Here is an 18,577-nt window from a genome sequence, read left to right on the forward strand (position 1 = left end):
CATAGAGAGGAAAGGTGAGTGTCCTGTATACACCTGTATTATACCAGCATATATTACATGTATAATATACAGGAGGAGGAGACACCCTGTAATATAACTATACTATTATACACAGCGTCACTACTGACAGGAGAGGTGAGTGTCCTGTATACACCTGTATTATACCAGCATATATTACATGTATAATATACAGGAGGAGACACCCTGTAATATAACTATACTATTATACACAGCATCACTACTGACCGGAGAGGTGAGTGTCCTGTATACACCTGTATTATACTAGCATACATTACATGTATAATATACAGGAGGAGGAGACACCCTGTAATATAACTATACTATTATACACAGCATCACTACTGACCGGAGAGGTGAGTGTCCTGTATACACCTGTATTATACCAGCATATATTACATGTATAATATACAGGAGGAGACACCCTGTAATATAACTATACTATTACTAGGTGATTCATCGCGCCCTACGGGCGCTCTTCACACCGGCGTAAGGGGCTACGCCCCTTAATTTGTGAACATTTGTATTGTGAGAAATATGGTTAGAATTGTATGAAAGATGCCCTGTATTGCAGCTTCTGGCAGTGGGTGAGGGTCCAGCGTGGCAGCACAGGAGTACCGGACGGTGGCCCTGAGTCAGTGTCTCCTCCTACTGGGTGGGAGTTAGGGTGCATGAGAGCAGGAGGCTGGGATATGAGGCATGATAGGGGTATGTGGGCAACACAGCGTCAGCGATTACCCAGTGGTGGAAGTTACGGTTCAGGAGAGCAGGAAGCTGGGTAGTGATAGGGGTGTGTGGGCATACGGGGGACTAAAGAGGGTGGTGGACACTGTGCAGCTTCTGCCAGTGGGTGAGGGTCCAGCGTGGCAGCACAGAAGTACAGGAGTCAGTGTCTCCTCCGACTGGGTGGGAGTTAGGGTGCATGAGAGCAGGAGGCTGGGCGGTAAAGCATGATAGGGGAATGTGGGCAACACAGGGTGAGCGGGTCTCCACTGGCGGAAGTTACGGGGCAGGAGAACAGGAGGCAGGGCAGTGTCCTCCCACATTGATGGCAAAAGTATTCAACATCGGCCATAAACCATCGATTATTTGAAAATCATTGATGGTCGATGGGCATCCCTAGAACTGGAGGAGGGTGGGGGACAGTATGCAGCTCCCGCCAGTGGGTGAGCGTCTCCTCCCACTGGGAGGGAGTGAGCGTGCATGAGAGCAGGAGGCTTTATAATAGTGGTATGTGGGCAAGACATTGATAAAAGTTGTGGCGCTGGTGCAGAGGGCAGTGGGGAAACCTGCAGTGCGGCAGCCAGGTCCGGATTTCCCACCTAGGGGCGGTACCTGCTTGTGGTGGTACAGGATCCCCCATTGTCACGGGGGTACGTGAAATGCGGGAGCGAGGGCCGCGGTGGTCCGCTGGGGGGTGGAATTGCCGGAAGGGGGTCTGGGGGGTCTGCAAATTGCGGGAGGGGGGGGTTGTTTGTGTGGGGATCCGCGGTTAGCGGGAGGGGGCGGGGGTCCGCAAATCGTGGGCGGGGGCACGGGGGGGCTTGAATCGTGGGAAGGGGGGTCCCCAAATTGCGGGAGGGGGGTTGTCGGGGTTAGTGAATTGCGGGAGGGGGGGTTGCGGAGGTCTGTGAATTGCGGGAGGGGCGCGTGGGGTGCCGTGAGTCAAGGGGGGGTGGTGCGGGGGTCCGTGAATCACGGGAGGGGTCATGAATCGCAGGAGGTGGGGGTCGTGGGGGGGCTGCGAATCGCAGGAGGGGGGGTGTGGGGGGTTGCCGTGAATTGCATGAGGGGGGCATGAATCAAGGGAGGGTGGGTCGCGAGAGGTGCCGAGGGGGCCCGCAAATCGCGGGAGGGGGGCGCTACGGGGGGTTTCGTGAATCGCGGGAGGGGGGGTCGTGAGGGGTTGCGAATCGCAGGAAGAGGGGTGTGGGGGGTGCCGTGAATTGCGTGAGGGGGGCATAAATCGCATGAGGTGGGGTCCCCGAATGTGTGAATTAGGGGGCGGTCGCAAATCGCGAGAAGTGCCGAGGGGGCCCGCAAATCGCGGGAGGGGGGCGCTACGGGGGGTTCCGTGAATCGCGGGAGGGGGCGGCGCGAATTGCGGGAGGGGGGTCGCAAATCATAGTAGGGGGGGGGGTGCCGTGAATCGTGGGAGGGGGGGTCGCGGGGGGCCCTTTTAATGCCGGGAGGGGCGGTCGCGGGAGGGGAGGATGCAGGGGTCCTGCGAACCGCGGGAGGGGGCTCGCGGGAGGGAGGGGTCGCTGGGGTCCCGCGATTTGCGGGAGGGTCGTGGGGGTTTCGCGGGAGGGGGTGGTCGCGGAGGTCCAGCGAATCGCGGGAGGGGGTGGTCGGGTCTGGGACGGATATTAGACAGCACTTACATCGACAGCCATTACATCGACACCATTAGTTCGACAGCTCAATAGGTCGACATGGTTTTAGGTCGACATACCATTAGGTCGACATGTCATTATGTCGACAGCTCATTAGGTCGACAGCTCATTAGGTCGACAGCTCATTAGGTCGACATGTTTTTAGGTCGACACTGCCATTAGGTCGACAGAGTCTATGTCGACAGTCAAAAGGGCGACATGGGTTTTTTCACTGTTTTTTGGCCGAAATGTCGACACAGTCGACATGGACACAGTTTGAAGTGTACCGCAGCCGCTCGCTATGCTTCGGGCACGGTGCCTCGCTGCGCTCGGCACACTATTTTATTCTCCCACCACGCCCTAGTGGATAGTAGGGCATGAAATACCGCCTGTCGGCACATGTCGGCTCAATAAACAGTGAAAAAACCCATGTCGACCTTTTGACTGTCGACATACACACTGTCGACCTAATGGCAGTGTCGACCTAAAAACATGTCGACCTAATGAGCTGTCGACCTAATGAGCTGTCGACATAATGACATGTCGACCTAATGGTATGTCGACCTAAAACCATGTCGACCTATTGAGGTGTCGAACTAATGGTGTCGATGTAATGGCTGTCGATGTAAGTGCTGTCTAACAATAGTCCGGATACCGGGGTGGTCGCGGGGGTCCCGCGAATCGCGGGAGGGGGGTCGCGGGGGTCCCGCGAATCGCGGGAGGGGGGGTTCGCGGGGGTCCCGCGAATCACGGGAGGGGGGGGTCGCGGGGGTCCCGCGAATCGCAGGAGGGGGGGTCGCGGGGGTCACGGGAGGGGGGGTCACGGGAGGGGGGGTCACGGGTGTTCCGCAAATCGCAGGAGGGGGGGTCGCGGGGGTCCCGCGAATCGCGGGAGGGGGGTCGCGGGGGTCCCGCGATTCGCGGGAGGGGGGGGGGTCGCGGGGGTCCCGCGATTCGCGGGAGGGGGGGTCAGGGGGGGTCCCGCGAATCGCGGGAGGGGGGGTCGCGGGGGGGTCCCGCAAATCGCGGGAGGGGGGTGTCGCGGGGGGTCCCGCGAATCGCGGGAGGGGGGTCGCGGGGGTCCTGGCAGAGGGTAGGGATGTGCAGGAGTAATGGTGGATGGTGGCTGTGGAGTAATGGTGGATGGTGGGCGTGTACTGTAGCCCTGGCTGGGCGGGGGGAGGTGATGTCAAGGGGGTGGAACGTCAGACACATGAAAGTGAAACTGTTCTACACAGGAACGTTCTCCACAGGGGTTGAGTGACAGATCTGGCTAAATATATAAGAGATACACAGCGTCACTACTGACAGGAGAGGTGAGTGTCCTGTGTACACCTGTATTATACCAGCATGTATTACATGTATAATATACAGGAGGAGACACCCTGTAATATAACTATACTATTATACACAGCGTCACTACTGACCGGAGAGGTGAGTGTCCTGTGTACACCTGTATTATACCAGCGTATATTACATGTATAATACACAGGAGGAGGAGACACCCTGTAATATAACTATACTATTATACACAGCGTCACTACTGACAGGAGAGGTGAGTGTCCTGTATACACCTGTATTATACCAGCATATATTACATGTATAATATACAGGAGGACTCTGTTTACTCACCGCCGCCGCACACAGTGGATGCCGACCGCTGTGAGGACTACCTCCTGGACGGGGCACCCTATTGCTGACAAATTCCTGCGGTAACCCCGGTGTACACCGCCTGCTTCCCTTATTGCGGAGAGGCATAACGGAGTCCACAGCTGTACCTGCAGACGCTGCAGAGATTACAAACAGCGCGCAGCTATTTATCTCTTATCCCCACACTAAGACTGTCCACCTACATTTACTGTAGCAACCTACAGATTTGATATCACGGACTTTTCTTCATTTTTGCCGACTAATTGCAGCAAGCAATACCAGAGCGTACACACTGGGGGATCTCGTTATCTGACATACAGACTTCCCAGCGCTACACCCTGGAACCGGTGTCCGTGAGTTGATAATAGCCCTCAGGGCACTATTGTTGCTATTAAAATTTAATAATACATTTTCTATGGTTATTACTACAGGGTTACGGTATAACAATTCTCTGCCTATACCAGTTGATATTATATCTAAATATATTGGTTCACTTTAGGCATAAAACTGTTTCTCTCCATTTGTCTCACCCTGTAACCCTGCCTATACCAGTTGATATTATGGGGGAAATTTACCAAAATGGATTCGTAGAAAAAAGGTGTATTCGTAGGCAGAAATACACCTTTTTTTTACGAATTTGTATTTTTGGGATTTACAATCCCAAAAATACAACAATTCGTAGTCCTAAAGATGGGACATTCGTATTTGTAGTTACAAATACGAATGCCCTACACCATCGATAGGATACGACAGAAATCACCATTCAAAAGAATGGTGATTCCTGATTTACTAAGCAGCCGTACTGACAATACGGCTGCTAAGTGGTGTGAAACACCCACGCAAATACGACAGGAAAATAGAACACCATTTTCCTGTTCTATTTGCGTTTTAGCCTGCACGGATCAGTCAGATCCGTGCAGGCTTTAGTGTAAAAAAATAGAAAAATAAATAAATAAATAAATAAATAAAAAACGGCGTGGGGTCCCCCCCACAGCCATAACCAGCACCAGGCTGAAGGAGCTGGGGCCGGTAATTAAAAATCAGGGAACCCGACAAATAGGGGCTCCCCGATTTTTAACAACCAGCCCCAGGCTCCAGGTCCGGGGCTGGTTCCCAAAATACGGTGGACAAAATGACATGGGGTCCCCCGTATTTCAAGAACCAGTCCCAGGCACAACCAGCCGGCAGGGTAATGCCACAGCCGGGGGGAGACTTTTTATGCAAGTCCCCCCGGCCAAAGCATTAACCCTACCGACCAGTCAGCCTGGCCAGGGGCCCTGGGGGAGTGGGGACCCCCCCAATAAAGGGGTCCCCCCCCTCCAGGACTTACCTGACCAGGCTGAAGCCTGGTACTGTCCCCGATGCCCCTGAGCGGTGGGCATCGGGCTGATTATCGTGTAAAAAAAAAGATGAACCTATTGTTTTTTACTGTGGCACTACAAGTGCCAGCAAGCCTCCCCAGCAAACTGGGACTTGGAGAACCACAAGTCCCAGCCTGCTGGGCATTAAAGGGCCCGCTGGCACTTGTAGTTCTACAGTTAAAAAAATAGTGCACAAAACACACTGATACACTTTTAAAATAAAACTTTATTACATACAAAGCCCACACATACTAATACTTACCTATCTTCTTTCCGTAGGTAGCCCTGATGTCCTGTGTCGGCGTCTTCAGGTCCTGTGTCGTCTTCTTCCTCCATGTCGACCGTCGCTGTCGCCGTCCGGATCCGACGAAATCCATTTGGGAAGCTGTGGAAGGAAACCATACTCACCTGTCCCAGCGCGACGTAGTACAGGTAAGTGTCTTGGCAAAAAAACAAAACGAACACCCGAAACCAGACCGGACACGGAGACGCACGGTACTGTGTGTACATCGTGCGGCTCCGCCTCCCGAATGCCGCTATTGGCCGCCTTGCGGCCTAGCGGCTCCTGATTGGCCGCTAGGCCGCAAGGCGGCCAATAGCGGCATTCGGGAGGCGGAGCCGCACGATGTAAACAAACACTGTGCGTCTCCGTGTCCGGTCTGGTTTCGGGTGTTCGTTTTGTTTTTTTGCCAAGACACTTACCTGGACTACGTCGCGCTGGGACAGGTGAGTATGGTTTCCTTCCACAGCTTCCCAAATGGATTTCGTCGGATCCGGACGGCGACAGCGACGGTCGAGATGGAGGAAGAAGACGACACAGGACCAGAAGACGCCGACACAGGACATCAGGGCTACCTACGGAAAGAAGATAGGTAAGTATTAGTATGTGTGGGCTTTGTATGTATTAAAGTTTTATTTTAAACGTGTGTCAGTGTGTTTTGTGCACTATTTTTTAACTGTGGAACTACAAGTGCCAGCGGGCCCTTTAATGCCCAGCAGGCTGGGACTTGTGGTTCTCCAAGTCCCAGCTTGCTGGGGAGGCTTGCTGGCACTTGTAGTGCCACAGTAAAATACAATAGGTTCATCTTTTTTTTTACACGATAATCAGCCCGATGCCCACCGCTCAGGGGCATCGGGGACAGTACCAGGCTTCAGCCTGGTCAGGTAAGTCCTGGAGGGGGGGGACCCCTTTATTGGGGGGGTCCCCACTCCCCCAGGGCCCCTGGCCAGGCTGACTGGTCGGTAGGGTTAATGCTTTGGCCGGGGGGACTTGCATAAAAAGTCTCCCCCTGGCTGTGGCATTACCCTGCCGGCTGGTTGTGCCTGGGACTGGTTCTTGAAATACGGGGGACCCCATGTCATTTTGTCCCCCGTATTTTGGGAACCAGCCCCGGACCTGGAGCCTGGGGCTGGTTGTTAAAAATCGGGGAGCCCCTATTTATCGGGTTCCCTGATTTTTAATTACCGGCCCCGGCTCCTTCAGCCTGGTGCTGGTTTCGGCTGTGGGGGGGACCCCACGCCGTTTGTTTTTTTATTTATTTATTTTTCTATTTTTTTTACACACCGCAGCCTGCACGGATCTGACTGATCCGTGCAGACTGCTAGAAATAATTCGTATTAGCAGCCGTATATACGGCCGCTAATACGAATTGTTACACCATCGGAGGGTTACAAAGCAGTCGTATCTGACTGCTTTGTAAATCCCCCTCCGGAACATGAGTTTGCATACGACTTAAACAGTCGTATGCAACCGTAGGGAAAATACAAATACGAAAAACTAGGTTTTTCATATTGGTAAATTTCCCCCTATATCTAAATATATTGGTTCATCTTAGGCATAAAACTGTGACTCTGTATTTTATAGGGGATTTTTTCTCCATTTGCTTCACCCTGCCACATACGTGGGACTTTTTTCCTTAATTCTAAGCCACTGCACTGAATATAGTGTATTTGGGAATGGTCGACACATGGTGTGTGTGCCGTTACAGGACTATAGACAAGGACTGTATTATAAAATTATGCTTTATGTTATATCATATATATCTACCTGACTGGGAGTTTTACCAATTTTTGTTAGCCCCCTTCTTTCTTGGGCTTACTGCAAATAGAGCAATTTATTTAGTCCTTATGTGAAGTACAGATTGTGTATCCTCTGAAATCTCCACTTTTTTTACCACCTTTGCACGGTATAGCAGCGATCCATAAGGAATATTACCAAAGTGCACTCTGTACTTCCTTCTGCAATTCACCACCCACACATACCGCTCAACCAGTGTGCGTACACACTGGACAGTAGCGTATACCTGGGATTTAAGTGAAACTGCTCCCTTTTCTGGCATCTCCCATAGTCAGGGTTCTCTCATCCCCAGGGGACCCATTACCTGACTCTGCGCTGTCACTGTATAACAGGGCCAGGTTGGTCACCCCTGGAGACAGCAGAAACCCCCTTTTTTGTCTTGACTCCTGTACCTGTGACGCTCGCAGAGTCCGCTCAACTGTGCAATTGTCTAACTACCACCAGATGCACAGGCAGCAGCCACCCGGCGAGTATTTTCAACTCAGGTACTTCACCACTATTCTCAAATTTTTCTTCGATCTTGCAGTCCAATTAGAGTGAGACTATACATATGTTTGACTACTAAAAAAGAATAACTTGTACTGCCAGACAGTGTGCCAGTTTCTATAAATTTATTAGATATGTGTATATGATAACCAAATTTGGTTAACTGAAGACGTGCCTTGTCTGAAATAATTCCTCACAGGAATATATTGATACTATAGTTACATTGAACAGAGGCAATCTAGCCCATTTTCAGACTCTGATATCATATTTTCACGATTTTTTCTCAATTTTTCATAATTATTCATGTTATCTGTATGTCCTTGTCTCATGTTCGTCATTTGATCCACAAACAGGATCAATTTTAGTATTAATAAAGTTGATATTTTAGACTGATACGTTCACCAATATAGAAGGTAGTGCCCCACCCGGGAGTTTTTTTCTTGATATTCTCTCTTGAATATCAACCCGCTTTCAATTGTACTTACCATACTCCCCGGGAGCACCTCCACAACAAGATTATAATATAATTTATTCATTCACATGTTGACTGGAGTTTAACCTTCTTACCTGCTAGCAAATTAGTCCTGTGCACCTGGCCTTCATCCCCTTCCCTTTTTCCCTGTTGTTACACCTGTATTATACCAGCATATATTACATGTATAATATACAGGAGTAGGAGACACCATGTAATATAACTATACTATTATACACAGCGTCACTACTGACCGGAGAGGTGAGTGTCCTGTATACACCTGTATTATACCAGCGTATATTACATGTATAATATACAGGAGTAGGAGACACCATGTAATATAACTATACTATTATACACAGCGTCACTACTGACAGGAGAGGTGAGTGTCCTGTATACACCTGTATTATACCAGCATATATTACATGTATAATATACAGGAGGAGACACCCTGTAATATAACTATACTATTATACACAGCGTCACTACTGACCGGAGAGGTGAGTGTCCTGTATACACCTGTATTATACCAGCATATATTACATGTATAATATACAGGAGGAGACACCCTGTAATATAACAATACTATTATACACAGCGTCACTACTGACCGGAGAGGGGAGTGTCCTGTATACATCTGTATTATACCAGCATATATTACATGTATAATATACAGGAGGAGGAGACACCCTGTAATATAACTATACTATTATACACAGCATCTCTACTGACAGGAGAGGTGAGTGTCCTGTATACACCTGTATTATACCAGCATATATTACATGTATAATATACAGGAGGAGACACCCTGTAATATAACTATACTATTATACACAGCGTCACTACTGACCGGAGAGGGGAGTGTCCTGTATACATCTGTATTATACCAGCATATATTACATGTATAATATACAGGAGGAGGAGACACCCTGTAATATAACTATACTATTATACACAGCATCTCTACTGACAGGAGAGGTGAGTGTCCTGTATACACCTGTATTATACCAGCATATATTACATGTATAATATACAGGAGGAGACACCCTGTAATATAACTATACTATTATACACAGCGTCACTACTGACCGGAGAGGGGAGTGTCCTGTATACATCTGTATTATACCAGCATATATTACATGTATAATATACAGGAGGAGGAGACACCCTGTAATATAACTATACTATTATACACAGGGTCACTACTGACAGGAGAGGTGAGTGTCCTGTATACACCTGTATTATACCAGCATATATTACATGTATAATATACAGGAGGAGGAGACACCCTGTAATATAACTATACTATTATACACAGCGTCACTACTGACCGGAGAGGTGAGTGTCCTGTACATACCTGTATTATACCAGCATATATTACATGTATAATATACAGGAGGAGATACCCTGTAATATAACTATATTATTATACACAGCGTCACTACTGACAGGAGAGGTGAGTGTCCTGTACATACCTGTATTATACCAGCATATATTACATGTATAATATACAGGAGGAGATACCCTGTAATATATCTATACTATTATACACAGCGTCACTACCGACTGGAGAGGTGAGTGTCCTGTACATACCTGTATTATACCAGCATATATTACATGTATAATATACAGGAGGAGATACCCTGTAATATATCTATACTATTATACACAGCGTCACTACTGACCGGAGAGGTGAGTGTCCGGTATACACCTGTATTATACCAGCATATATTACATGTATAATATACAGGAGGAGACACCCTGTAATATAACTATACTATTATACACAGCGTCACTACTGACGGAGAGGTGAGTGTCCTGTATACACCTGTATTATACCAGCATATATTACATGTATAATATACAGGAGGAGGTGACATCCTGTAATATAACTATACTATTATACACAGCGTCACTACTGACCGGAGAGGTGAGTGTCCTGTATACACCTGTATTATACCAGCATATATTACATGTATAATATACAGGAGGAGGAGACACCCTGTAATATAACTATACTATTATACACAGTGTCACTACTGACCGGAGAGGTGAGTGTCCTGTATACACCAGTATTATACCAGCATATATTACATGTATAATATACAGGAGGAGACACCCTGTAATATAACTATACTATTATACACAGCATCACTACTGACCGGAGAGGTGAGTGTCCTGTATACACCTGTATTATAGCAGCATATATTACACGTATAATATACAGGAGGAGACACCCTGTAATATAACTATACTATTATACACAGCGTCACTACTGACAGGAGAGGTGAGTGTCCTGTATACACCTGTATTATACCAGCATATATTACATGTATAATATACAGGAGGAAACACTCTGTAATATAACTATACTATTATACACAGCGTCACTACTGACCGGAGAGGTGAGTGTCCTGTATACACCTGTATTATACCAGCATACATTACATGTATAATATACATGAGGAGGAGACACCCTGTAATATAACTATACTATTATACACAGCGTCACTACTGACCGGAGAGGTGAGTGTCCTGTATACACCTGTATTATACCAGCATATATTACATGTATAATATACCGGAGGAGACACCCTGTAATATAAATATACTATTATACACAGTGTCACTACTGACCGGAGAGGTGAGTGTCCTGTATACACCTGTATTATACCAGCATATATTACATGTATAATATACATGAGGAGGAGACACCCTGTAATATAACTATACTATTATACACAGCGTCACTACTGACCGGAGAGGTGAGTGTCCTGTATACACCTGTATTATACCAGCATATATTACATGTATAATATACCGGAGGAGACACCCTGTAATATAAATATACTATTATACACAGCGTCACTACTGACCGGAGAGGTGAGTGTCCTGTATACACCTGTATTATACCAGCATACATTACATGTATAATATACAGGAGTAGGAGACACCATGTAATATAACTATACTATTATACACAGCGTCACTATTGACCGGAGAGGGGAGTGTCCTGTATACACCTGTATTATACCAGCATATATTACATGTATAATATACAGGAGGAGGAGACACCCTGTAATATAACTATACTATTATACACAGCGTCACTACTGACAGGAGAGGTGAGTGTCCTGTATACACCTGTATTATACCAGCATATATTACATGTATAATATACAGGAGGAGGAGACACCCTGTAATATAACTATACTATTATACACAGCGTCACTACTGACAGGAGAGGTGAGTGTCCTGTGTACACTTGTATTATACCAGCATATATTACATGTATAATATACAGGAGGAGACACCCTGTAATATAACTATACTATTATACACAGCGTCACTACTGACCGGAGAGGTGAGTGTCCTGTGTACACCTTTATTATACCAGCATATATTACATGTATAATATACAAGAGGAGGAGACACCCTGTAATATAACTATACTATTATACACAGCATCTCTACTGACAGGAGAGGTGAGTGTCCTGTATACACCTGTGTAATACCAGCATATATTACATGTATAATATACAGGAGGAGATACCCTGTAATATAACTATATTATTATACACAGCGTCACTACTGACAGGAGAGGTGAGTGTCCTGTACATACCTGTATTATACCAGCATATATTACATGTATAATATACAGGAGGAGATACCCTGTAATATATCTATACTATTATACACAGCGTCATGACAGGGTATTTGTCAACTCGCTGTGACCCTTATATACCAGCCCCCCTTACCCACAATAATAGTCCACACCTTCATATTGGATTAAATTGGCCACAGCAGCCAGCTTTATTAAAACATTAACAACCTATATATAACCAAAACAGTTATTCATGATCCCCACACAACCCGCAAAGGTGATCCTCGAGGCCCAAAACCCCTAACAATCTGGCATACATCTCCGAGCACCTCCCTGACCCTTTTTACCCCCAGCCGTTGAGCAGGCTCGAGGGCACCGATCTGCATAGACCCCGTGCTCCTTAACAATGTACCCACATAGCCTCACCCTGAGGAGTCCAGCCCCCGCCATGGGGCCCTCCCCTCCACAAAAACCAAGCCTCCATGATCACCAACCTCGAGGATCCCCTCCGCCACAACACATGGGGTTAACCCCTTTACCCCCTGCGTATCCGCCACAAAGCAACGGCCACCTCTACCCCGTCCTGTATAGCCAACGCCCACATATCCATACCCACTGCGTTCAGGTGGACCCCGTCCTCCCTCCAGAATGCGCCCAACCCAGATTCCAGCTCTAGGTGGCGCACCATCACTCCCCCATTCATGACCACAAATTTACTAATGGCCCTGTTGACCTTGATCCTAGCCTTGTTGATCCTCTCCACTGAACGCGCCTCCCTCCACACTTTCCTGGGCACTATATCGGACCATACTGTAATGACTTTCGGAAATAACGCCCACAGGCGCAACAAATCAAACTTTATATCTCTAATTAGCTCCCGGAACGGCCTAACCCCCAAATCGTTACCACCCACATGTAGCACCAAGATCTCGGGGGGCCTGTCCAGCCTCACGAAACGATGGAACTCTGGTAGTACGCCACTCCACACCATGCCGCGCTTTCCCAGCCAGCGGACCTCGAATTCACGGCCATCCAACCCCAATCGTCTTCCGTTTGGTCTCATCCCGGCCCGAACAGCGCCCCAAAAGACGTAAGAGTGTCCCATGATCCATATGAGACATGAAGGTTGCCCTAAACATAAAGAAAATAAACAAAACAAACTTCCAATAAGCCGCTCCCTGTACCTTATAGCATTGCTACCCTCACATAGGATTTGAATCGCGCCGAATCCCATCTTCCAATCTTCTTGATTAAATCCTCCCCAAGACCTAAGCGAGCTGCCTCCGTGGCTGCTCCTATCCTGAACGAGTGCCCTGCATATTCCTGCTCCCTAATGCCTAACAACCGCAGCCCCTTCCTAAAAACCCCAATAAATTGAAAACGGGAGAGAAATGACCCGTCAGCATGTAACAACAATGGATCACTCAATTGCCCCTCTGCAAACCTGCAACCCTTGAACACTCTTAAGCATTCTACCGGGCACATCAACGAACCCTGTACCTCAAACAACACCACCCGCTTACCCCTGCCCAATTGGTCAGTTTTCGACCGTCTAATGAGAAATTCCACCCTGTCCGAAAACAACAAGACCTCCTCGTCCCTGAGGCCCCCGGGTGTCCTTACGCTTGTACTGACCAATTCCCCCAATCTCAGTGCTCCAAAAAACGCCAGTGAAAATGCCAATCTAAACAGGTTGGTCTCGTAAACAGAACTACAAACTGACCCCAACTGTCTGCCCAGATCCTGCAATAGCTTAAAAGAAACTGGCCTTCTCTTATCCTGCACCGCCTGCCCCCTCCTCCAACCCTTAAGTGCCCGTGCTATCAAAAAGCCCTTAGTGGCGTCCGGCCTCGCACTAGCCTTAAAACCAAATGCCAAGGCTGCCATGCACCTGCCTATCTTTGCCGCCGACCACCCCATCTCCTTACAATGGCCTATGTACAACAACACCCTGATCTCATCCTCTCCCTCCGGCAAACCCACTGATTTGCACCACTCATTCCAGTGCTGCCACTCCTGGCAATAGGCAGACCACGTGCCAGGTGCGAGAGAATCCTTGATGAGCTGCTCCGCTATTCTTCCAGCAGCTCCCAAAGGTGTATCGGGCAATCGACCCCGTCCTGATCCGCTCCCGGTGCCAGCTCCCTGAAACGATCCCACTGCCAACGAGACAAGGAGTCCGCTATACCATTAGCCACTCCCGGAACATGCCTAGCCACCACCCAAGCATTCAAAGCTAAGCACTCTAGCACCAATCGTTGTAAAACCTTAACCACTGGGGGAGATGATGCCGACAAGCGATTGACTGCCTCCACTACACTCATGTTATCACAATGAAAGCAGACTTTCTTGTCCCTGAATAAAGGCCCCCAAATCACCACTGCAACCAGTATGGGGAAGAGCTCCAACAACGCTAGATTCCGAACCCAACCCCGAGTAATCCATGCCTCCGGCCATTTTCCTACACTCCAATGACCCTGGCAATAGGCCCCGTAACCTGCGCTCCCGGCCGCGTCGGTAAACAGGTCCATATCAAATGCAACCACCGTGTCTGACATCCACATGGCTCTGCCATTGAACGACTCCAAAAATTCCGCCCACACTTTCAAATCATCACGCAACTCTCTCCCTAACCTAATAAAATGATGAGGGGACGTAACTCCGGCCGTCGCCCCTGCCAGGCGTCTGCTAAAAATCCTGCCCATTGGAATAATGCGACATGCAAAATTTAATTTTCCCAACAACGACTGCAGCTCCCTCAACTTGATTTTCTTCAATCTCGCTGCCCTCCCCACTTCTGCTTTAAGCGACGCTAGCTTATCCGTAGGTAACCGACACTCCATCTGCACCGTGTCAATGGTAATCCCCAAAAAACTAATCTCTGACTTAGGCCCCTCAGTTTTTTCAGGGGCCAATGGCACCCCGAAATCTGCTGCCACCCGTTCCACGGTGCACAGCAATAGTTCACATACCTTGCCGTCCCCTGGGCCAATGCACAAAAAATCATCCAAATAATGGATAATTGACCTGCACCCTGACACGTCCCTAACCACCCATTCTAGAAAGGAGCTAAAGGCCTCAAAATAGGCACATGACAGGGAGCACCCCATTGGAAGACAACGATCCACAAAGTACCCTCCCTCCCAAAAACACCCTAACAACCTAACGCTTGCTGGGTGAACGGGCAACAATCGAAAGGCAGCCTCTATGTCTGTCTTTGCCAGCAGGGCACCCTTCCCAAAACTCTTCACCCATTGAACAGCCTCATCAAATGACGTGTAAACGACAGAACAGATCTCCGGATCAATACCATCATTCACTGACGCCCCTTTAGGGAACGAAAGATGATGGATGAGGCGAAATTTATTCGGCTCTTTTTTGGGCACCACCCCCAATGGTGACACTATCAAATCCGCCATAGGCGGTGATGAAAAAGGACCGGACATTCTCCCCAGCTGCACCTCCTTTTTTAACTTTTCCCCCACTATCTCGGGGTGTTCCCTTGCTGATTTCAAATTACCCTTAAAAACCCCCATCCCCGCAACCTCAGAAGGAATTCTAAAACCATCCCTAAACCCCTCTTCTAACAACACCGCCGCTTGCCTGTTTGGGTATCTATGCAGATAACCCAGCATCCTTCCCAATCGTATTGGAGTCTCCCCCTTTAGAGGTAGCCTCCCTCGGTTTTCCCCTGAAACACTTGTTTGCTCCATGGGTACCTCCGCATGAGGAGCACTCGTGTTTAAACTTGCATTTTGCTCCAAAACGACATGCTCCCTCATTAAATGCAAAGCAGAGGCCCTTTTGCAAGGCCGTATTGGAAACCCCTTCTCTTGGGCCCCCCCTGTCCCCTCGAAAGGGCTGCCTTAACCTATTTGGTGCCGTCACCTTCAACCAAAGCCCAATATCTTTATGATCCCACCTAATATTCGGCCGCACCGCCTTACGCTGCCTAAACTGTTCATCATATCTCAGCCACGCCTGACCCCCGTACACCCTTTCTGCTTCTGCGATTGCATCCATATAACAAAACAAAGCCGAACAGTTCTCAGGCGCTTTTTCCCCTATCACACTAGCTAAAATCGCAAAAGCCTGAAGCCAATTAGCAAATGTCCTCGGTATCAGCCTATACCTCCGACGTTCCTCCTCCTCCTTCTTTTCTTCCTTACGTGGCCTGTCCAAATTAAAACGCTCCAATGGGAGCAGCGAGAATATGTCTACATACTCCCCTTTCCACACCTTATCCCTCACCTCCTGCTTCAAGTGAGCCCCCAGCGGTCCCTCAAAACAGACATAGACCTCACCCTTAGCAGAATCACTGACTTGTACCGTTTCAACCACACTTTCCCCACTATTCTGCGTAGCCCCTACACTACCAACGCCCCCTGCACTACCTGGCGTAACCCATGCGCTTGCTGGTGACTGACTTGTCCCCTGCCTCACCTTTGTAAACCATTCTGCAAACCCCGTCACCAACTCGAACATACCCTTAGTAGCCTCACTTTGCTGCCCTACACCCGCCACCCCCTGACTACCTGCCAGGGGCCCAGAAGACAAAGATGATGACTCACCAGGCTGCCTGGGGGCTGTGAACCCAGCAGCCGCAGCTCCTGTGTCCTGACGCGCACTTCCCACTCCAGATGTTCCAGGCACCTCCTCTGGTCTACTTGGTCTGGTGGCCGGGCGCGCATCCGTCTCGGCTCCTGCGGGTGCCGCACTGCGTGCAGGCTCTTCATCGCCGGCGAAGCCAGCCGGCTGCCGCTCGTTCCCTGGAGCTCTCTCCCTGCTTGTGCTGACGCCTTCTCCCCGAACCTCCGTATGGGCCCCCTCTTCGGCCGCACTCGTGCCCGCCGTCATCTCCGCTGCCTCTTCTCGCACGGGGAGGCGACCCTTCCCGCGCTGTGAACCCCGCCGCCCTGTAGGATTCCTCCCAGACCGCACCTGCCGGGAGGAAGGTGTCCGTCCCGCGGAACTGCCTGGAGGGTCCCGGATGGGGCTCCTGGATCGGCGCCGGGTTCTGGGGGTGAAAGAAGGGCTAAGGCGCTCCGGAGGCCTGGACCTCCGAGGCCGTGCGCCAGAGGGGTCAGACGTGTCAGCGTCCGTCCCCAACCCCCGAATGAGGCCCGCTACTTGCTCCTGTAGCCAGGCTGCTCCCTGCGTACCGGCCGCCTTCCTCAAGGAGGCCAGCGCAGTTTTGATTTCTGTCATGCTTGCGGTGACACCAGATCAGTCAGCAAGCCAGCTTCTTGATCCTTGACAAAATGTCTGACCTGGGGCTACGTGAGCCCCTCAATATATACTATCCTGTCGCCCCGTTAGGCCCCTCCCCCTCCCCTATGTCACTACTCAGTCACACCCCCCTTTACAACCCCCTTATCCTTGAACCCACTATGCTCCTTCCAACCCCTGTCAAGTGGGCCTCCCCCTAGGCTCTGCCCCAGTCCAGCCCAATACACTACTGACTGGAGAGGTGAGTGTCCTGTACATACCTGTATTATACCAGCATATATTACATGTATAATATACAGGAGGAGATACCCTGTAATATATCTATACTATTATACACAGCGTCACTACTGACCGGAGAGGTGAGTGTCCTGTATACACCTGTATTATACCAGCATATATTACATGTATAATATACAGGAGGAGACACCCTGTAATATAACTATACTATTATACACAGCATCACTACTGACAGGAGAGGTGAGTGTCCTGTATACACCTGTATTATACCAGCATATATTACATGTATAATATACAAGAGGAGGAGACACCCTGTAATATAACTATACTATTATACACAGCGTCACTACTGACAGGAGAGGTGAGTGTCCTGTATACACCTGTATTATACCAGCGTATATTACATGTATAATATACAGGAGGAGGAGACATCCTGTAATATAACTATACTATTATACACAGCGTCACTACTGACAGGAGAGGTGAGTGTCCTGTATACACCTGTATTATACCAGCATATATTACATGTATAATATACAGGAGGAGACACCCTGTAATATAACTATACTATTATACACAGCATCACTACTGACAGGAGAGGTGAGTGTCCTGTATACACCTGTATTATACCAGCATATATTACATGTATAATATACAAGAGGAGGAGACACCCTGTAATATAACTATACTATTATACACAGCATCTCTACTGACAGGAGAGGTGAGTGTCCTGTATACACCTGTGTAATACCAGCATATATTACATGTATAATATACAGGAGGAGATACCCTGTAATATAACTATATTATTATACACAGCGTCACTACTGACAGGAGAGGTGAGTGTCCTGTACATACCTGTATTATACCAGCATATATTACATGTATAATATACAGGAGGAGACACCCTGTAATATATCTATACTATTATACACAGCGTCACTACTGACTGGAGAGGTGAGTGTCCTGTACATACCTGTATTATACCAGCATATATTACATGTATAATATACAGGAGGAGATACCCTGTAATATATCTATACTATTATACACAGCGTCACTACTGAC

At 48.6% G+C, this 18,577-nt stretch overlaps 1 protein-coding gene across 1 annotated transcript in view; it reads left to right on the forward strand.

Annotated features, from left to right (window-relative positions):
• Positions 1 to 6: 6 nt before the first annotated feature.
• LOC146036286 (SMH class II histocompatibility antigen, beta-1 chain) overlaps positions 7 to 18,577 on the forward strand; it is a 96,365-nt gene continuing 77,794 nt past the window's right edge. The window contains exon 1 of the mRNA XM_083160207.1: positions 7 to 14. The gene's annotated coding sequence lies outside the window, so the exon portion shown is untranslated. The remainder of the gene's footprint in view (positions 15 to 18,577) is intronic.

The sequence above is a fragment of the Crinia signifera genome, chromosome 9, assembly GCF_055691185.1.
Source record: "Crinia signifera chromosome 9, ASM5569118v1, whole genome shotgun sequence".
NCBI classification, from domain to species: domain Eukaryota; kingdom Metazoa; phylum Chordata; class Amphibia; order Anura; family Myobatrachidae; genus Crinia; species Crinia signifera.